General features: G+C 44.8%; 1 protein-coding gene across 1 annotated transcript in view; it reads right to left on the reverse strand.

Moving 5' to 3' along the window:
- Positions 1-7,916, reverse strand: part of LOC137883499 (BMP/retinoic acid-inducible neural-specific protein 3-like) — a 41,935-nt gene extending 34,019 nt beyond the window's left edge. Inside the window, exon 1 of the mRNA XM_068724991.1 lies at positions 6,759-7,916. The gene's annotated coding sequence lies outside the window, so the exon portion shown is untranslated. The remainder of the gene's footprint in view (positions 1-6,758) is intronic.
- Between the last annotated feature and the right edge of the window lie 11,626 nt (positions 7,917-19,542).

Consider the following 19,542-nt stretch of genomic DNA (forward strand, 5'->3'; position numbering starts at 1 on the left):
TGGCGTCTGTGATGAATACATTCACACGTCTTCACGGGCGCGTCGTTCAGGCCGCTCTGCAGCGCTTCCCGTTAACTTTGAGTGACTGCCAGAACCACACCTTCCCTCCGGAGTTCTGCCGGCTCGTCGCTGCAGTGCTGTGGATCTTGACTCTCGCCCCGTCTTTCGGAGGACACAGTTAGCTCGATGAGGTGTGGGAACTCCCAGCTCTAATCTTTGTTGAGGATTTCAGCAGCTGATTTCGTTGGAGACCCGGAACAAAACGGAGCATTCGGGCCCCAAACATCTGCTCGCTTACTGCAGGATGCCAGAGCTGTAACGGTCACCTCCCTGAGCCATGTGTGTGTGTGTGTGTGTGTGTGTGTGTGTGGTTTCTTGCAGTGTGTGTCCACATCCATGATTGGAACACTCACCTCAGCAGATCCTTTTTGTTGGCACTGCAAGTATGCAAATTGAAATTATTCTTTTTTGTTGTGATATCTCACACTTTGAACACGTTTGAAGGAAAACAATGGTGGAAAGAGAGACGATGGGAGGTGCATGCTTTGCGGGGTGGGCGGTGGGGACGGGGGGGGGGGGTCCGATTAAAACATTTCATTAGAATTAGGATCCACTTTGTAACTTGTCTGCGAGCCAACCCCAAAACCATCCTCAAAGTAGGGAAACAGGAACCGATAAACTTTACATCTTCCCCTCAGTGCTGACTAATGAGGTTTTTTGGCCCTAATTAACCCAGTTATCTTCCCTCCTACAACTGTCAACAATACCTCTCATACCGGCGCCACGGGGAAAGCACCGCCTTTGTGAAATTACAATATGACTGCCAGTCGCACTCATCCGGCTGTCTTACAGAACACATGCAAAGGATGAGCTCCCGCGGTGTCCTGGGAAGACGACATCAAAGACAAAGACATAGATGTACAGATCTACAAACATGCATATATAATATAAGACTCAAAGCAACAACACGGGGCTGTTGGAATCAAATGAACGAGTGACTACAGGGTGACGGTGTTTTGTTTGTTTTAGCCCAAACTGTCGTGTCGGTGTTGAGTGTTCTGTTCAGCCTCCTGGAGATATTTTATGGATCTGATATGATGATGGAAGCTTCTGAAAAGAGAAAGAGAGACATTTTCTTTCAGCCGCCCCAGACCTTCTTCTTAACTACGGTCTTCAAGTCTAAATTGAGATTTAGTAAGTGGACACTCTGAACCATAATTTCATGCACATTAACTCAGTCTTTTTCATAATTCCTCCTTTTATCACTGTACATTCTGATTTAAACTATGATGATTTGCATAATGACTGCAGTATTCTGGATCTCGTGTAATCCTCTTTGTATGTAAATGAGTCTTAGTGGAGCCACGGTAAAGAAAAACAACATATTTGCATTTTTTATTTACATTGCCTTCTGCTATAATGATGCAGACTGTATGTGGATATACTGTAAGGAACACACAAACTGTAGCATTCTTAAAACGTACTCTTTGTATAGACTATATATTTCTACATATGTGGAATTGTTTAGGCAACAAAACTACAGTTACAGGCGCTGTTAGGTTTCGATAAAAACATCATGAACTTAAAGTAACGTAAGCTGAGTGAGGAAAAGAATGCAACAGGAAAACATAGAACAAACACTACTCTGGGAACATAAATATCGGTCTGGAACAGTCCGGTGTTTGTCTGACCTCCCCTCCCACAAACCATTCGTCTCTGTCACACGACGTCATACTACGTCACATGTTCAGAGTGTCTCATATCCACAGGGAGAAGTTGACAAAGCAGTCAGTTCACACGACGTGAAAAAGCAGGATATGCGTTGTTACAGCACGCAACATGACTTACAAGTTGTCGTGTGATTCGTACGCCGATTGGTGCGAGTGAGCTGGGTCCCACAGGCCCCATTGCTGCACGATTAAAATATGAAATTAACTACATTTCCAGCTTTAAATAATTCCTTTAACCGACACTATTAAAACCCAGTAGGTAACAACTAATTGAAGAGTAATCATTCTCTTCTCTGGGCTAGAGAGAGACCATCCTCCAAGAAGAACGACGGCATCGTTTCATCAAGTGACAGCCGTAGTAGTAAGGAAAGGAAGCAAGGTGGCATTGCTATACAGCGTCAAAGTCTGCGTAGGGAGGCGGTCGACCTTAATTATTTTAACCTAAACCGTGATCCAACCCCTAACCATAACCACAGCGTTGTCACATCACCACACATCATTTTTGATTTGTGGCGATTTCGTAAAGCAGACGATGACCAGAATACCATCAGAAACATTACCATAAAGTTATTGCTGCGAATAAGATCACAAATCATGCGTCTCGTGTTAAACGGCCTATAAGTCATCAAACAAACGGTTATCCTACACAGTGATAGGTCTGCTGTCACAGGCCCCAGAGAGCTCCAACTTCACGGTACGACTCTGATGAAGAAATTGTCAAAAAAAAAACGTAGAGCAAAGAAATGAAAATAGATTGTAATTGGGGACTTGGGAGGGATAGCGCTGCGTATAAAAGTACTGCCAACATCAATCACCGCTATAGAGCATGTAAAGATCCTTTGTACAAAAGCTCGCTTTACAGCTGAAGTCTCTGAGACCCCGAAGACAAGTGTCATCAGTCATCCAGGTCAAACCGTCTCCGTTTGTTCCACATGAGCGGCTCATCAACAGGGCAGCAGACACACCAGCCGGTGTCAGCGTGGGCCTTTACAGCTACGATGTGTGTCGATCTACAAATGTCTCTGCAAAAATCACATTTCATCTCTCTGAGGCCATTTGCAAAAATAAGACGGCGGCTTATTAAGGCGACGAAACACAGCAGACATCTTCTAGGGCCGCACGGAAACCGATCAGGCCAAGACATCCTTCATCTCACACGGGCAAGATGGACGTTTTAGCCGGAGGAAGAAGCAATGAAACCGGCAACAAACACAGAGAAACCTCCTGTTTTGAATCCAGCTGCGATTCATTTAGCACCGAGCCCAGGCTCCTCCCACACTGTGAGTACATGTGTAGCCTTTAACGCGTTTAAATGAAGTGCGCCATCTGTAATCTGCAAGGCTACTGTAGTAAATCACTATTGTGCATAACGATTAAAAAAGAAGAGTGAAGAGTTTACAGGGGAAAAGTCACCTTAATAGTTGCTACCTAGACTGTACACTTCTGTTGTGTGTGGCTGCATACTGTGTCTCACGGTGGGGGAGTGAGGCTCCTATGAACAGCGGAACGTGGAGCTCTTCAGCTGATGGCCTTGTTCAAACACGGACAAAGGTCGCTCTTAAATTGAGAGGGACGGTTTCCAGTCGTACTCTTCTGCCTGGCTTCGCTGCTCCTGTGTCTTCTGCTGCTCCACACATTAGACACACCTGTGTCCTGTTCTTACGTCACGTCTTCTATCTATAGAAGAGGCTCATAGCAGGACACGTATTCAAGCGCTAGCTTTCATGTCATCGGGATTGAAGTTCCACTTTTTGTGGTTTAGGTCTGAGAAATGACATTTTCATGTAAAAATCCTCCACGATAACAAAATATTTATGAAATGTATATCCAATGAAGTTATCTTTTAATTTGCTTTCTTCTAACTACAGAACCACAGCGTGAACAGCGTGGTCCTCTCCCACCTTTGTACTTTTAAAACGCTGATAAATAGTTGTGAGCGTCACAAATAGTGAAATAACTCGTTTCACCATCAGAATGTGATCATTATGTCTAGAAAAGACACTTTAATTATTAGATCTGCATTCAAGTTAGCATCGGCCGAGACGTCTTCTTCTTCTTCTTCTTGGATTTGGCAGCAGTGCGCAGCAATAGTTTGTTTATTATCAATAATCGTTTTAACAGTTATTAATATTTGTGTTTGTAGTCAAATATTGTGCAGATATTCCATTTTAATTTTAGTCCAGTTCCGGCGGAAATCTGCTCAAATGGAGTGTGCAGCAGTGAGATGGGCAACAATATATATATATATATATATATATATATATATATATATATATATATATATATATATATATATATATATATATATATATCTTGAAGCATACAAGTTGAGCATACTTATTATTATTAAATATATAGTGTTAATTATTTATATTGATACAAAAACAGCAACATGATAATATGTTGGTCCATATCGCCCAACCCTGTGTTAAGCCCCAAAATGAAGCATTGCTCTTTAATAAGGAATGTTTTGCGTCACTCTTCATGTTGGAACACAACCCCACTCGTTCCTTTGGAAAGCTGCTTCAACTATGATCTGTCGTGACAATAATTTGCTCTATGAGGGATGAGTTATTTCAGGCGTATGAACGTGGTGAGTCACGTTTGACTCGTCTCTGGTTTTGTCCCTGCTTGAATGCCTGACGCTTGCCTGCTTTCCTGACAAGTCTGCACTCGATTTGTAGAACATCATATTTAATAGAGCGTTTGTTTCTGAGTATCTGTTGGTGACTTACTGCACGTGTGTCGTGTCTGTCCATTAGCTTTGTGTGTCTGCTTTTACAGAACGTGTTCGGACTCAACATTCAATTACCAGTTGCCTCTGAGAGGGATTCTGGTTTAACACCGCAGTGGTTCTTAATCTGAGAGATTCTATTTTAACGCTCTTGTCGGTCTCAAATCCCTCAATGAGACATTCTTTCTCCCACTTTTTAACATTTTATCCTCTTTTGATTTATTCTCATCGTCTCATCTCTGCTACTATTTTATTCTCTCCCTCCAAAATGCTCTCCTCCATAAATTTAGATTGAAGTCAAACTCGTCGGTTTGCTCATTATCATAAAATAATGGGCTGTGGATATTGTGAGGAGATCTTGGCAAAACTTGATCCCGAAATACCACCAAAATCTGCATCGTCTATCATTCCCCTCTGTTCATTCTCTCTTCTTCCAACCCCTTATCTTCTGATTTCAGACTTCATTTTTTACCTGACTCTTCCAACTCCCATTCCCCGGCAAAAATATGTGATTATCAAATACACTGCTGTGGTAATTCACACAGCGAGGGCTCTCATTCATTAAGTCCGACACTTGTTAGCTTCCAACCCACCCACCACCCACAGCTGAGCAGCGTCGAAGCATTTTGCATGGAAGTGAAGCTGCGCAGAGTCTTTTCATTCCCTTGTGGTGTGTTTACAGTGGGGGGGGGGGGGGGGGATTTCTTTTCATTCCCTCCCTCCTCCCTCCTCTCTCCTCAGCCATCACACCTACGGATGATGCCTCATCCAAGTCCAATCAGGCACCCAACACTAAACCAAGAACAAGCAGCCCTCTCAGGCTCATGATTCCTCTGCTGGCATTAGTCTAGCAGCCCACAGGGGGCTCTCTGCTCAGCCACAGTTGCATGTAGAAGTGTTCTCCCAGCTCCATTTGTCTCTCCTCTCAAGTACATGCCCATCACAGGCAGCTGGTCTTATCGTCAACCCGTTTGACAAGCGAGCGTACGAGGCAGACGCACAAACAGCCGGCCCGGCTGGACGACCTAACGAGGAGCGATCGCGGCGTATTTGTTGAGCCGGCCACTTTCTGCGGGGCAGGTGAGCAACGCCAGGAGAGGGATCTCTCTTTTCATGGGAGGAGACAGTGTGCCTTTCAGGCCCGGACACGGTCGGGTTCACCAGTCTCCCAGGATAGATGAGGACGCTGCTGAACAGTGGCCCTGTTGTGGCCCTATAAAAAGTCACAGGCGTTGGCGCTCCTGCCTAACACTGGCAAGTGGCAATGAGAATTACAGCGGTGATTCACTGTTTTCTTTTTCCTCCAGCATAAAGCTCAGCCACAGAACCTGCCTCTGCAGTGGGATAGTGGCTCTGAAACACTGGTTTAGTATGGAGTAGAATTTAAAATACATTTGGACACCTATGCAAACCTGCCCTCGCACCGGTATGATTGCATTTAAGATGATATTCGTTTGGCTCATTAACAGAGCCTCCGCTGACGACCCCACGAGGCTGCCCTGACTCTTTGAGGGTGACGCTGGAGGGTGAAATGTATAATTATGAAATCGGTTAGACTGTTCTTCTTCTTTTTCTTTTTTTCCAGCCCGAGAGGGAGCTGGGGGTTTTTTTTTTTCTGCATCGCTGGTGCTCGGCAAACCCTGCTCCGTGCACACATCACACATCGGTGTTAGAGATCTGATCCTCTACAGGCGGGGATGTCAATACACCCTAAGGAATATAGATTAGAGATGTTAGCAGGAGAGGCAGATAAAGGGTGGCAGTGTTAGTAAGGGGGGGGGGAGATGGGTCTGATTGTGCTAATGTATATAGTGACAAGGCATGAAAAGCAATATTTTGTAAGCTTTGGAAAGCGGCGGGAGATTCTCTGTGTATGTGTGTGTGTGTGTGTGTGTGTTTGCATACATGTGCAGGAGTCTGGAGTCATGTTTGTCTAGATGAGTGTGTGTGTGTGTGTGTGTGTGTGTGTGTGTGTGTGTGTGTGTGTGTGTGTGTGTCTGTGTGAGAGTGTGTGTGTGTGTGTGTGTGTGTGTGTGTGTGTGTGTGCGTGCATTGTGCTCAGGCCTCAGAAAGCGTTTCACACGAGTCACAGCAGAGCAGATGGAGGAGTGCTCTCAGGTCGAACACACTGCTGGTGGGTTGTTATTATCCAGGAATCAATAGAGAACACATAAGCAGAACACATCCACAGGTAGGCTGCTCACATTCTTTTTTTTTTTTTTTTTGGGGGGGGGGGGATTCTACTTCCACACAGCAACATTGGACAACAACACATGCATAGATAATGAACTCACCGCGGGTTGGAACAGCGGATAAAGTTTAAGTCAGTATTTCCCATTCTCTTGCTGAATCTCGGTGGCTCTCAACGCACGGTGTCGTAAACTCATGTCACAGTTCGTCAGGGTTGAGAAGCGAGTCCGCGGAGAAGGATTAAAGAGAGTCACAGCGCTCCAGAACCCTCCAGTACGCACTCGGGGATCCGAAAAGAGGTGAAAAAGTGGTCGGCGAGGATGGCTGCTCCGGACCAATCCGTCGCGCGGTTCTACACCAGTGAGAAACTTTGACTTTCTGCTGGGGGTGAAAAGTCGGCTTATCCCAGTGTAATGCAGTTCCTAGAAGCAGAGGCTCTGACCTTTCTGTGGATAATGACTTAACAAAATGAAATCATCCAGCAGGAGATGCAGTCAAGAGCAGACACGAGTAGAGGCGGAGGAGGAGGAGAGAGACTCAAGGAGCGCAAAGGGGCTGTCGATTAGGAGATTAAAAAAGACGCGTTTGCGCATTGGTTTCAGCCAGAACCCGGCGGGGGTCCAGCGTCGGACAGATGCGACGGAATGCGGCTACCGGGACGCGCACAGCCGCCCCACGAAGATGGTTAAATATCCCGTCATGAATTCCACCCCAGCGCCGTTTTTTTTTTTCCCCTCCCTATACTTGACCCGCCTACTCCGCATCGCCGTGTGGAGGAGCGCGGGAGCCAGATCCTGGAGGAACCGTAGGTAGGCGTCCAGCAGCAAATAGCGGGCATGAGCGCTTGAGCTCTCCCCTGTGCCCCTCTCTCACTAAGTCACATGTTTAAGGCACAAGTAACCCTCTGTGATAACTGCCAAAGGGAGCTAAGGTAGGCGACGTGGCGAGAATGATAACAGGCGTGTCGTTAACGGGCTCCCTCTCCCCTCGTCACTTTAAATGAAAAGCACCGGTGTGCACTAACAGCAATGACAGTCTTGTCAATAACTCCGAGCCCTGATATAGTTCTTTTAATGTCGCAGTTATTTATGAACAGCGCAATGGGAGTAATTGAATATCCCCATAATTGCTTGACTCGTCCAGTCCGAGAAAAAGCGCCTCCGGAGAGGACGTCAACGTTTAAGTCCTTCTCCGTCTGAGCTGCCACATTAGTAAGAGGAGAGCGAAGGTGCTGAGCATAATGCCTAATCCTCTTTGGTTTGTGGAGCATGCCCATGCATGAACCATGAGTCATTAAGTGACACCGCACAAGGCAGCTCTGCCAAAATCACCATGCAGGAGAGACTGTGGCCACCGAGTGAATGAATAGATGCTGGCGTCTTCATAATGACCATGACAGCACACATTACAGGGACAGGGATCAGCGCCGTTTCACGCAGAAGGTACCTGATTCCACTTCACATTGTTGTGATCAGAACCAGAGCCGGAGCGATGGGGGATTTGGACTCGTCAGGAGGGCAGATTCTGCTGTCTGAATTATACAAGTAGAATCCCTCAGTGATGCGGAAGCTCTTCGTTATAGCTAGTGAGAACATCACTTATGATAAAGTGAAAACAATGCTGTGTGTGTGTGTTTCAATTAGCGTTCATGTGACTGAAGTATGTCAGGAAGACACAGTGTAACTAAGGAGAAGGTGCTGCATCAGGTGCAGTACCACGAGGGTGGTGTCCATGGGTCGTTGGTTAACTCCTGATGATTCTGCAGGAGCTACAGAAGAGAAACTCGTTCTACCCAGAAACAGCAGAAATGAATCTGTGAAAGCAATCAGGTGTTGGAATTCAGCAGCCTCAGTGTGGCGCTAATTAACCCAGTTCCCCGTGTGTTTCAGTGTCCGTTTAGTATGCTGCGATGTGCTGGAGCTGTCCGCGGGTCTGACGTTGATTTATGTCGGGTCCCAGCAGAGCGTTCTGCCAGATTCCTTGTGTCACAGACTCTGTTCTATATTCCTACTGTCAATTGTGATCAGGACGATGCCGCAAAAAACTGACAACGTATAAGAAAAATGTCATTAATTTAGCCATTTCCTTAAGTGTATTCACCCATCTGTGCGCTACGCTAGGATAAATAAACGACAGCGTTGTTTCCATCCCGACCCATTTGTCATTCACATTGAACCTTTCCAGCTCCGCCGGTGTTGTTGCCGATGGACGGGGTGCTGTCCGTGGAGCTGAATCACCAGCCTCACCCTGGGATCAAGTTTCATTTTCCGAATAAAAACCACTTAAACAACTAATTCAGATTATTTATATACGCAATATACTGCTTACACAACAGCAAACACAACTTAATTACTAACCACTTTAGGTGATTGTGTTTTGTTTGACAAAAACACTTCAACAGAACCAACATTTCACCAGAAATATATATTTATTTTCTCAAAATGGCTCCTTGTCGGCGCCCCTTTCTTCTTGGCCACGGACGGCTTAGTACTGTAATTCCATTAATTTAGCTATCAACCATTAATGACTACCATTAGCATATTAATGAGTGATGTTCACGCGACGGATCTCCATCACGTCTGGTGGGACTGGAGCGTTCAGTGTCTGTGATGAGCAGGGCTGTGTCACTAATTTACACCTTCAGCAGAGTGTGGTGTGAGGAGTGTGTCTGGAGAGCACCGCGTGTCTTCAGAGCTCTGCCGCTGTCTGGATGGCTGCAGCATGTGTTCCCTATAGGGGGAGGGGGAGGGGAGGGGGGGGGGGGTAACATTTGGCCATTTTCACTTTCTTTTTTTCATTTTCTAATGCAAGCGTTCTGTTCAAAAGGGAGTTCATGTCCATGTCAGAGGTGAGTCAGCCCTGAACCAGAGATATATATATATACCGTTAATGCACAGCAAGGATTTGCGTTTTCAACCCATTCCGTGTCCCATCTCAGTCAATCTCACTGTAGCGGAATGCCTGAATGTCAGGCTCCTGCAAACTCTTAAGGCAATTCGTCCACAGTCGCATACGAGCTGAACCCCCCTATAATTTGACCTTAGCCGTCTCCAATATCCCTCCGGCAGCCGTGGAGGACAGTTGATTCAGATAACTCCATTCCACTGGGCCTGTGAAATGAATTTAGGTCTGTTCAACTAAGGGCCCATTCATTTTACCTCCATTTCACCGTCTATCATTTCCCCAGAATACCATCAGACCAGCAGTTATCTATTCTATATTTAAAACAGCTAGGATTATGTGGTGCAGGGGATGAATATACCTCATACTTCATACAGATTACCCCGAGCCATCTAGTGTTACCTTCTATCTATTGCCGCACTACAGATTCAGCATTAGAATATATAAGCCAGCGCCGGCAGGATCGCACCCTGTTTATTATGGAGCGTGCTTATCACCGCATAGCCAGGACAAAAGGTTCATGAAAAGAGAAACTTTCAAACGGCTCACAGGGGGATATTCACCGTGCGTCTCATCACGCGGCAAATTCTGTTTCTTCCCTTCTCGACTTTTTAAGAAAACGAGTAGCAATCATCATCATTTACCCTTTGTTGAACACGGCGGAATCTCAAGAACAAGCCGTTGAAAAAGACTTAATGGTACTCAGGGTTAATGCTTTCATCTACCCAACTTCTCATAATATCATATCCAGTTCCCAAATGCACGATACCGTTGTACTTATTATACCATAAACAACACTTTGTGTAATTGCCAATACGAGGCTTAATGATGACCCTGATGAGAAGAGGAATTAAGTCGATACCAGAGGCGCTTTTAGAAAAAGGTGAGATAACCTTGTTTTCCACTGAAAGGAACAACAATAACACCGTGATAGTAATCAGTGTATTCATTCACGATATTTATCATGGTGTGACAGCGTCGGTGCTTAAACAGTGTGGCTGCTAATTCGGTGGGATTGCAGGACTGATAAAACAACTGTGGAGGAGGAGGGGGGGGTAAACTGCTCCGTCTCCCCTCGAGTAAAGACAGATATCACGCAGCGATTCCTCCCGTCGTGTGACGCGACAGAGCTGCAGGTTCAGAGCGCTTCAGTCAAGCTTTGAGTCTTAAACTGCATCGTCTTGCTGCGGCTGGAGAAGTAAACTCATGACCAAGAAAAAGTTGTTGGCACAAATCCCCGGACAGACCATAAAAAAAAGTTAAACATCAACTCCAGTCAAAGTGCCCTTAGGTTAGGCACTGAACTTACAACCACCCCTGCTAAGCTGTTCATTACAGAGCAGTAACACACATTCGACACATAAGTCCCACTGCGACCGCTCCCTTGGTGTTGCTGTAATGTTTTTACATCTTTGGTATAAATGTTTAAAACGTTAAGAAACAGAATAAACTAGATTGTGATCGTGATCTACGGCCCGTCGTTCTCTGCTGACTTTGTGGTTGCACATGTCAGCGGTGCAGACATCATCAGTCACTTCTCTGACTGGGACAAAAAAAAAAATTGGGAATTGAGAGGCCAGATAACCCGGTGTGCTTTCATACCTGTGCTGCCATGGAGGAAGCCTATCATTGAAACCCAATGAACAGATAGCTTTGAGATTTATCGGAAATGATATAGCGCTGTGAATGAGTAGGCTACGGCTTCTCCGCTAGCCATCCATCACCGGTGATGTATTGCAGATAAAGTACTAGGCAGCAACAAGCTCTCGCTGAGAGGCTGACCTCGTTGATGAAAGCAAAAACTCCCCCATGGCCATCCCGGCACACACAGCCCCCTCCTTTCAATACAACAGTCGGAGCTTGTCTCTGTACAAGGGAACTCATATCAACACTATTACTCGTTGGGGGTGGTGTGTGCGCACTGACAGAAAAGAACAAACCCGCAATTTATCTTCAGACGTGGGATGGAAAGTCTCCCCTCTTCAACATCAAGTTGAAGTCAGAAGGCACTGTGAAGCTGATGCGTCTTCACTTCCTACACACCGGTGAGCCCGGCACGCGCTCGCACTCGACACCTGATTAACGCTGTGGATTCAAACTGAGCACCTCGTTAGCTTTAAGGAAACACATCCTGCTCGGGCTTAAAGGAGCAGCGTGTAGAATTTATCCAGCGGTGACGTGGAAGCCGAAGCAGGTTGATCTGTCCATTCTGAGTGACTGTAGAAACCAGGCGGCAACCGTTGGTTCTATAAAGTGAAGCCAACGAGAAGGTGCCTTAAAGCTGCATTCTCTCTAGTGTCCACCAGGGGGCGACTCCTCTGGTCGTATAGAAGTCTAGTCTAAAATGACTCTACTTCTCTCTTGATTTATTCCCTCAGTAAACATTGTAAACATGAGTTTATGGTCTCAATCTCTAGTTTACAGTCTTCTTCAACACAGCATGATGTTCATTTAGTCAACTGGGGGTGTGGCTACCTTGTGATTGACGGGTCACTACCAAAGGCCTCTACTGGGTCTCTACCACGGCTTCACTCCTCAGCAGTCCAAATATGGTCGCTTCTGTTCCCTGGTTGCAAACAAACCCAGATGAGTCTCAGGAAATACGTCTCAAGTGGAGCTCATTTCTGCACTCACCCCCACCCGAGTTCTTCACTGCTCAAGAATCAGTGCCAGGAGTAAACTGCTACATAATCAACCTACGTCAGGTGACTAATCTCTCAAAAAGTTCTACAAAAACCCTGACCTTCAGCAACAATAAGCTGGCAGTAAATGTCCCAATTCATTTCATCCACAGTCCTGACTTCACACCTTTAAACATCGTGTTGACCTCCATCAGCAGGCGCTCAATATTACATTTCTGTTTGTACTGTAGCACGGCTGCACAGTGCATGCATTGCATAATGCCTGCACTACAGTAAATAAGCCAATGTATATATCTTTAAATATTGTGTTAAATAAATATAGCTTATTATCTTACAGGTTTCCTATAATTAGCTTCCAATCAAATGTAATAAAGTACCTTATGTCATGTTGTATGATAACAATTTACTAAAGTATATTAACATAACCATTAGTGCATGTATAAATAAGTCTGTATCATATCTGTATGAATGTATGAATAATGTCCATCTAAATCATTTACTTACACTTTATAAATTAATCATCTACAACTCCTGAATAATTGTTTTGTAATAAATACAATACTTCATTTACACATGTGGACTCCCATCATTTATAAAATATGAAAACACAATCAGCAAACACATAATAGACGAGCTTATTAATGAAGAATAACCGTTTGTGAATTGCATACTAATGAGTGTTAATGTAGGAACAATGCTTTATGAATAATGAATTGTTTACTCATATTTAACTAATGCTTCATAAAGTGTTACCTATATTTGTTTTTAATGAGCTCAAGGAGCTCCACCATTAGTAATGAATTCATTAGTTATTAATTAGTAAGAAATGAATGCATCACTGAGTTTGTTCGATTGCAGACCCTGACCAACCATGAAGAGTAACAATGAAGACCAGACCAAGCTGCTTAGTCATCAGTGCTATTCTAGAACATGTTTGTAGAGTTGTGAGACATTGTGAGACATAACACCGGGAGAATGTCAATAGCATCATAAGACCAACGATGCGGTGTTGGGATCTAGTTCCTGTCCCCACAGGAAGCCTTGGGCCAGCCTCAGAAGTGATGGAGGAACGAGATCTCATGTTTCTGATATTTGTCTTTTCCTGAGGGGGAGAGCGTTGCTCCCGGTGACCTCAACATACCACAGAATAAATCTATGATATCTAGCAGCAGCAGCACTTCATGATTTAGGCTGAGGGCAGTTTCACATGTTAAAACCTTCTCATTGCAGCAGAGCAGTGCTCCTTGTGTTTTACCCCCCCCCCCCCCCCCCTGTGTATTCTTCTTATCCAAACCTTCTGCTTCAGCCAGAAGAGAGCAACTGTACGACACAAAGCTGAGAGGAAGTTGTGCAGATAAATCCTGGACCTGCGGTTTGCAGAGGATTGAGCGTTAGAAGAAAGGACAAGTTAAGGCATGTGAAGTGACCCGGTCCACATTACCCCTGTCACTATCTGTATTTCCCAGCTTTGGCCTGATAGATCCATGGGCCCCTCTGCTGACAGAGATAATAGAAGTCAGCAGGAAGGACTGTTTTGTGACAGCGTTGGGAGAAGCGGAGAAGGGGGGAGGAAAGTGCATGACTCAGCGGAAGGTGTCGCACCATTAAAATTAGATCTGCAGCTGGTTTCAGACAAATCTGTAAGCTTTGTAGCAGCAGGCAGAGGTGGTTGGGCGTTTGGAGGACGTTACAAATTGACACCCTACTTCTCAGGACTACTGAATCATTTATTACGCCTACCTCTACTTAAGCTGTCCGAGCAGTGATGGGTTTGGCACCGTGTTGTCCACAGTTCATTTATCAGGGGCGGGGGCGGCCGGTGCACCGTCTGCCCAGTCGGCCGTTGAATCTTCCTCCCGTCGTTAAAAACTCCCCAGCCTTTATTATCCTCATCATCATCATCATCGGCAAAGCTGAAGGAGACGACGCCATGAATGCGCTCGCTACAGTATGTTCAAGAAGGCGTTTATACGGCTGCCGATTTGAACAATCGATATCATAATGTGCCGCCGCTGCTCAGGGACTTCATTGATTCACGGTGAAGTCGTAGCGACGCCGGCGGTTAACGGTTGAGGTGGGGCTTTGATTGGTCCGACAGTGAGGCGCACACCAGCTGATGTTTCTGTGAGTCCCTGTCGGGCGCGAGTTTAACTCCACCTGAGCTGCACTGTGCTGCGATGAGCAGCGATGAGCAGCATTTGTTCTTCTAGAAAAGGGAATTTTTTTTAAGTATCCGAAAGCAGCAGAGCACAACTCCACGGATAGCAGTGATGAATTCCTCCTGTGGACTATGAGCCCCGATTAAACACACAAATTAAAAGCATATCTAAAACCTGGCTTTCCCCACTGAAGTATTACTAAAACCAGAAATTGATTTCTTTTTTTAGACATTACCATAATACCCTTATATCTGTCTGCCCAAATTAATTACTTCAATTACAGCGAAGCTTAGCAGAATGGATTTTGTATTTTTTTGGCCAGAGAGCAGAAGCCAGTCTGTCTGTTTAGATTCTGCTTCAGTCGCGACGCTTGATTCACCGCGCCTTAACGCTCATTTTTAGACTCTCATCTCATTAAACGTCTTCTCAAAAATGTACTAAATTATGTTTTGTATTGAAAAACATATTTGAAACAACAGCTGTTATCAACCCATGCTTCCCTCGTCATGCGAAGATGTTTGCTCTGTAGCTTCACATAAAAGTCAAGTAGCTCATAAATATCATATAACCTATCAAAGTGAATACACAGTGTCTCATTAAGCCAGATCATCGCCTCGCAACATCAATCTGGAAGTCCACTGGTGGATTACACATGTGGAAATGATGTGGTTATTAAGGAAACGGATTGAAAACAAATTCATGAAGAATTGAGTTAATATGCCGCAAATTGCAGCGTAAAGCGTAAAGTTTTCTCAATGTTGTTTCTAGATGTGAAAAGTATTTTCTTTCTTATTTAAAGAGCATTTTGAAATAGATCCTCCGAGCCTCTGCGTAGGCAGACCGGTGGACATGTTTGACAGATTCTCTAACTTTAGAATAGATTTCCTTCTCATTGAAATTCATATAATTCTTATTCAGTAAATACAAATGCGCTTGTAAACACTCTCCAGGAGGACCGAGTGAAGATGTAGCCGCTGAGTTTCTAACGCGTCGCTGTTGTTGCCGGTTAAGTTTGACACAATCAGTGTTTGGGGGACATGAAGGTGGAGTAAAGTGAGGTGAAGCAGCAGCAGCAGCAGCAGCAGGTCACACTTGGTTTTCCAGTCATGAAGTTAAAACATCATAGCTGTTTAGTAAATGTGTATTTAAAGTTAATACTGTGTCACTGTTCTGAGGGCTCCTCCAGCGACTCGTCACACATTGAAAGAACCACCACAGCTGCTGAAAGACCCGGTAACCTTCACATGCGATGAGTTTAATGAACTGACGATCAATCGCTTCCTCACAGTACATATAACTTGAAACAGAATATTTAAAAAATGCATGGTGATGAAAACAATGAAAGGTCACCGCTTGAAGCCTTTTTCCTTTTTACACCGGTGAACTGTTCCTATCACACCGACCTGTGTGGGATGATTCTGCTGCACACATACAGTAGATATTACAGTAGATATGCGAGTGGACCGAGACACTGAGACGTGGCCGTTGGACTCGCTTTCTGCCATCGACAAGTACTTAGATTTTGAAGGTTGGACGTCTGCTTTTTCAGGATTTCGTGGAACGTTTCCTGAGAGTCAGATCTCTGCTCCGTTTGTGTTATCCCCGCTACAGACGAGGGATTCCGGGGCCCTTTAGAAACGGTGATTGACAGCCATGTTAAATTACACAGAGCTTCCAGAAGAGGCTTCTTCCCTCGCGGTTTGACCGTCTGTAATTTTTCCCTGAATCTGGTGCAGGCATTCCCACACGTTCCCGAGCCCTCATTTAAACAGGCCTAAATCACCCGAGTGCAAACCAAACGTTGACTGCCAAGTTAATTAATAGAAGCCCAGCTGCCCGGGCCTCATAATGGCACACAATGCCAAGGAGGAAATATTCGTCTGCGTACATGTCTATTGTGACAACAATGCGTTGGTGTCGGGGGGACATGCCCTCATTGGCCCTCTCATCTGCTTTGTTAATTTTGTTTACAGAGCCGTTGCTTTCCAGAAAAAAAAAAAGAAGTGCCGTGATTAATTTCCGTATCGAGGCTCTCGGGGCTTCATGTGCCGTCAGATCTGAACCGAAGACGGTTCTCACTCAACACGCTGCTGGAATTCTGTCTTTTGGAATCCAATTTGTCGAGAAATTTCTGTTTTTGTAACGATTACCTGCTGTTTGTTATAAAAAATAATGATCTTATGATCTGATCTATAACAGTTTCAAAAGTTGTATTGTTTATTTACAACCATCTTTAACAACACACACACCTACACACACACACACACACACACACACACACACACACACACACTACATTAAAAGTAACTTGGGAACTACTGGAGTTTGTTTTGCTGAAATTATTGAAGGAAACATTTTCTTTCAGTTACACCTGTGAGGACAGGAGAACGTCCAACAACTGAATGTGACACAAAAGATAAAAGCCAATAAAATGCATTTCAATATATATAAAATGAAGTCCTTAAATAATTAGAAAATGTTGACATTTCTTTTTATCTTTGACTTAATATGCATATCAACATCCAGAGAGTGAATGCCTAAAGCAGACATGTATGGGTGTGAACATGTGTGACAATAAATGAGCCTCACTCTTCATCCTTCACTCACAAAGTAGTCCTACACCCCCCCCCCCCCCCCCCCCCCCCCTTTTCAATGTAATCCCTGGTCCGGTTCATCGAGGGACCGGGGTGATTGGAGGCGTAGATAACAACATGTTTCCATCGGGTGCAAAGCGTTATCTCATTCACTTTTGTGGGGAGATAATGAAAGGTCAAAACGACTGACCAAGGCGGTGCCTTCATTTGCAATGTTGTCCCCTCTGATAAGGCGCCGTGTCATCCAGTCGCTTAATTGACTTTGCTTTACATATTGTACCTCAGAAATGGAGAGCGATATGTACGGTTGGGGGAGGTAAGGTCATAAATCATCTGGCCTGCCTGTAAACACCATCACGTGAAAAGAAAAAGGGATTATAGAGATTAGCGGACGCTGTTAACAAATCTCCTTTGACCCGAGAAACAGTCCGGACCCGGACCCGGGTCCTTTTAGCAGGAGCGGTACGCGTGCAACTTTTGCATCTGATTCTTAGATTTTTCATGCATCTCGTGGTATGAAGAGTCAGATTGAGAAACATTGCCTCCAGTATGGTAACTGTGGTCAGTTAATGGCCCTGAAATATATGTGGGCATCGTCTCCCCGTCGGAGGCACGCACCCTATCGATTCCTTTGGGGCGCCATCAATCGTGGCGATAACTTCGCCGTCACATAAGTTACTGAGAGCCATCGCTCAGGCCCGAGGGTGAGGGAGGACAAGACAGGAAGGGACAGAAATCTATGGGCCCTTTATCTTCCCCGGTTGTTAAATTCGTGCAGGTGTGTTGTTGCCAGCAGTCAGCGTATGATGCCGTTAAAGCAAAATGAATAGGCTGACATAAACACGTTCCTTCTAATCCTCCTGTTTATCAGTTATCGTCACCTCTCTGGGATTCATGTGATCATGCCGAGTACCCTAATGTCCCGTTCATCTTTGGGAAGTAGGGAACGCTGTGGTGGAAGCACGCTACTAAATTACACATACGCCTTTTTAATTTGCTCAAAGCTTCACGAATCAATATCGTCTATATTGCTTTTTACACTCATGATTAATATGCTTATTTAAGAGCAACAGTTCCGGTAAACAGTTGTTTTTTTTCTTTCAGAGAGCCAGACAACAGATTTAATAGGCTAAGCTAATTTGGAGCCTCAATTACAATCAAAACGTAATTAACAATGAATCAAATGGCCATGCTTAACGTGACGCTATATTTTATATTGGCTACTTATTGTTATTCATGTGTAATGATTGTTGATTTTAGAAAAAAAAGGAGGCGAAGACACACGTCCCTGGAGGTCTCCATCAGTGGAGCTGATGAAGTATGCAGCTTTTAAGTGACTGGTAGTCAGCACCACAAACAAGCTGAGGTGGTCCTCACACATCTCCACCCACCTGAAGAAAGCTCAGTAACGGTTGTATTTCTAAGCTCAGGGGATATTAAAAGACAAAGACCCAACCTGTCCACCCTGCTGCTGTCTGGAAGGAGATACAGAAGTATCAGCTGCCCAACAACCACACCTCAAAACAGCCTCTTTCCTCTTTAATTCACCCTCCACCCTCCATATGTAATACAGTTTTATTTGTTGGGAGTACAATCTAAATGTCGTTGTGCAACCCTGTCCTACAACGACAATTACAAAGCTTGTGACCATGTAACTTTGCAACCTTAAAACAGTAGAAAATAGTAAAAGTAAAATGATTCATCAATTGTTATAAATTGATTAATTAACTAATTGTTTCAGCACAATATAGCTTACAGGCTTATTTCATGCTTCAGTCTGTCAGAACTCTCATCACCCTCAGGTCCAGCAGCAGGGAGCGGTTTCAGCTCCGATGAACCCAGTTAACGCTGCCGGCCCAGAACCACAGACCAGACCAACGGGATCTCAAAGACATACACGAGATGCCCACGACCTCTGAACAGCACACGGTGCGTTTGAGTGCCACCACCGTGAAAACAGCTTAACGTTGTAGCGTTAGGCAACAAAAACACACAACGCCACTGGTTCAGGAGAATCCTCAGGGTCGGGCTTAAAGTGAGTCTTCAAACACGTGACAAACGAGACTTCAGAATAACTCAACGACATGTCGGGTCTCAGGTCTCACCCGCTGTTCTCCTGGGTGTTTGTTTGACCCGTCCTCCTCCAGCTCCCGCCTGATGTTAGCAGTCCTTCACGTCGTTAAGACGTCACTAGTTCTGAGCATATTCTCATGGATGTGTTTAATTTGTGGGTCCACCATGAAGAATGATCACAATTGGACTTTCCATTGTTTGGCTGACAGATTACCTGTTACCACCATGCGATGTGCTGTTATGAGGTCTTGGTCAACTGAGACACAACTCAGGACTATCTAGTGAAGAAGTGGAACATGTAGCCAGAGCGCTGGATCTTTATCCTCCGGTGTTGTTCAGGCCAAAGCAGATCTGAAACGAGAACAAATCCTCTTTTCTCTCAACTGGTCCACAGAAATGGAACTTCAAATGTATGCTAATTTTAGACTGTTTGATGTATAAATAGGAAAGTATTTGCTAACACATTTACCATAATAACATAATACTTTGTCAGGGCTGTGTGAGTGGTGTTGAGTAGTT

This window comes from Cebidichthys violaceus, unplaced genomic scaffold, assembly GCF_023349555.1.
Source record: "Cebidichthys violaceus isolate CVI_PGR_0920_01 unplaced genomic scaffold, fCebVio1.0.p SCAF_33, whole genome shotgun sequence".
In the NCBI taxonomy this organism is placed as follows: domain Eukaryota; kingdom Metazoa; phylum Chordata; class Actinopteri; order Perciformes; family Stichaeidae; genus Cebidichthys; species Cebidichthys violaceus.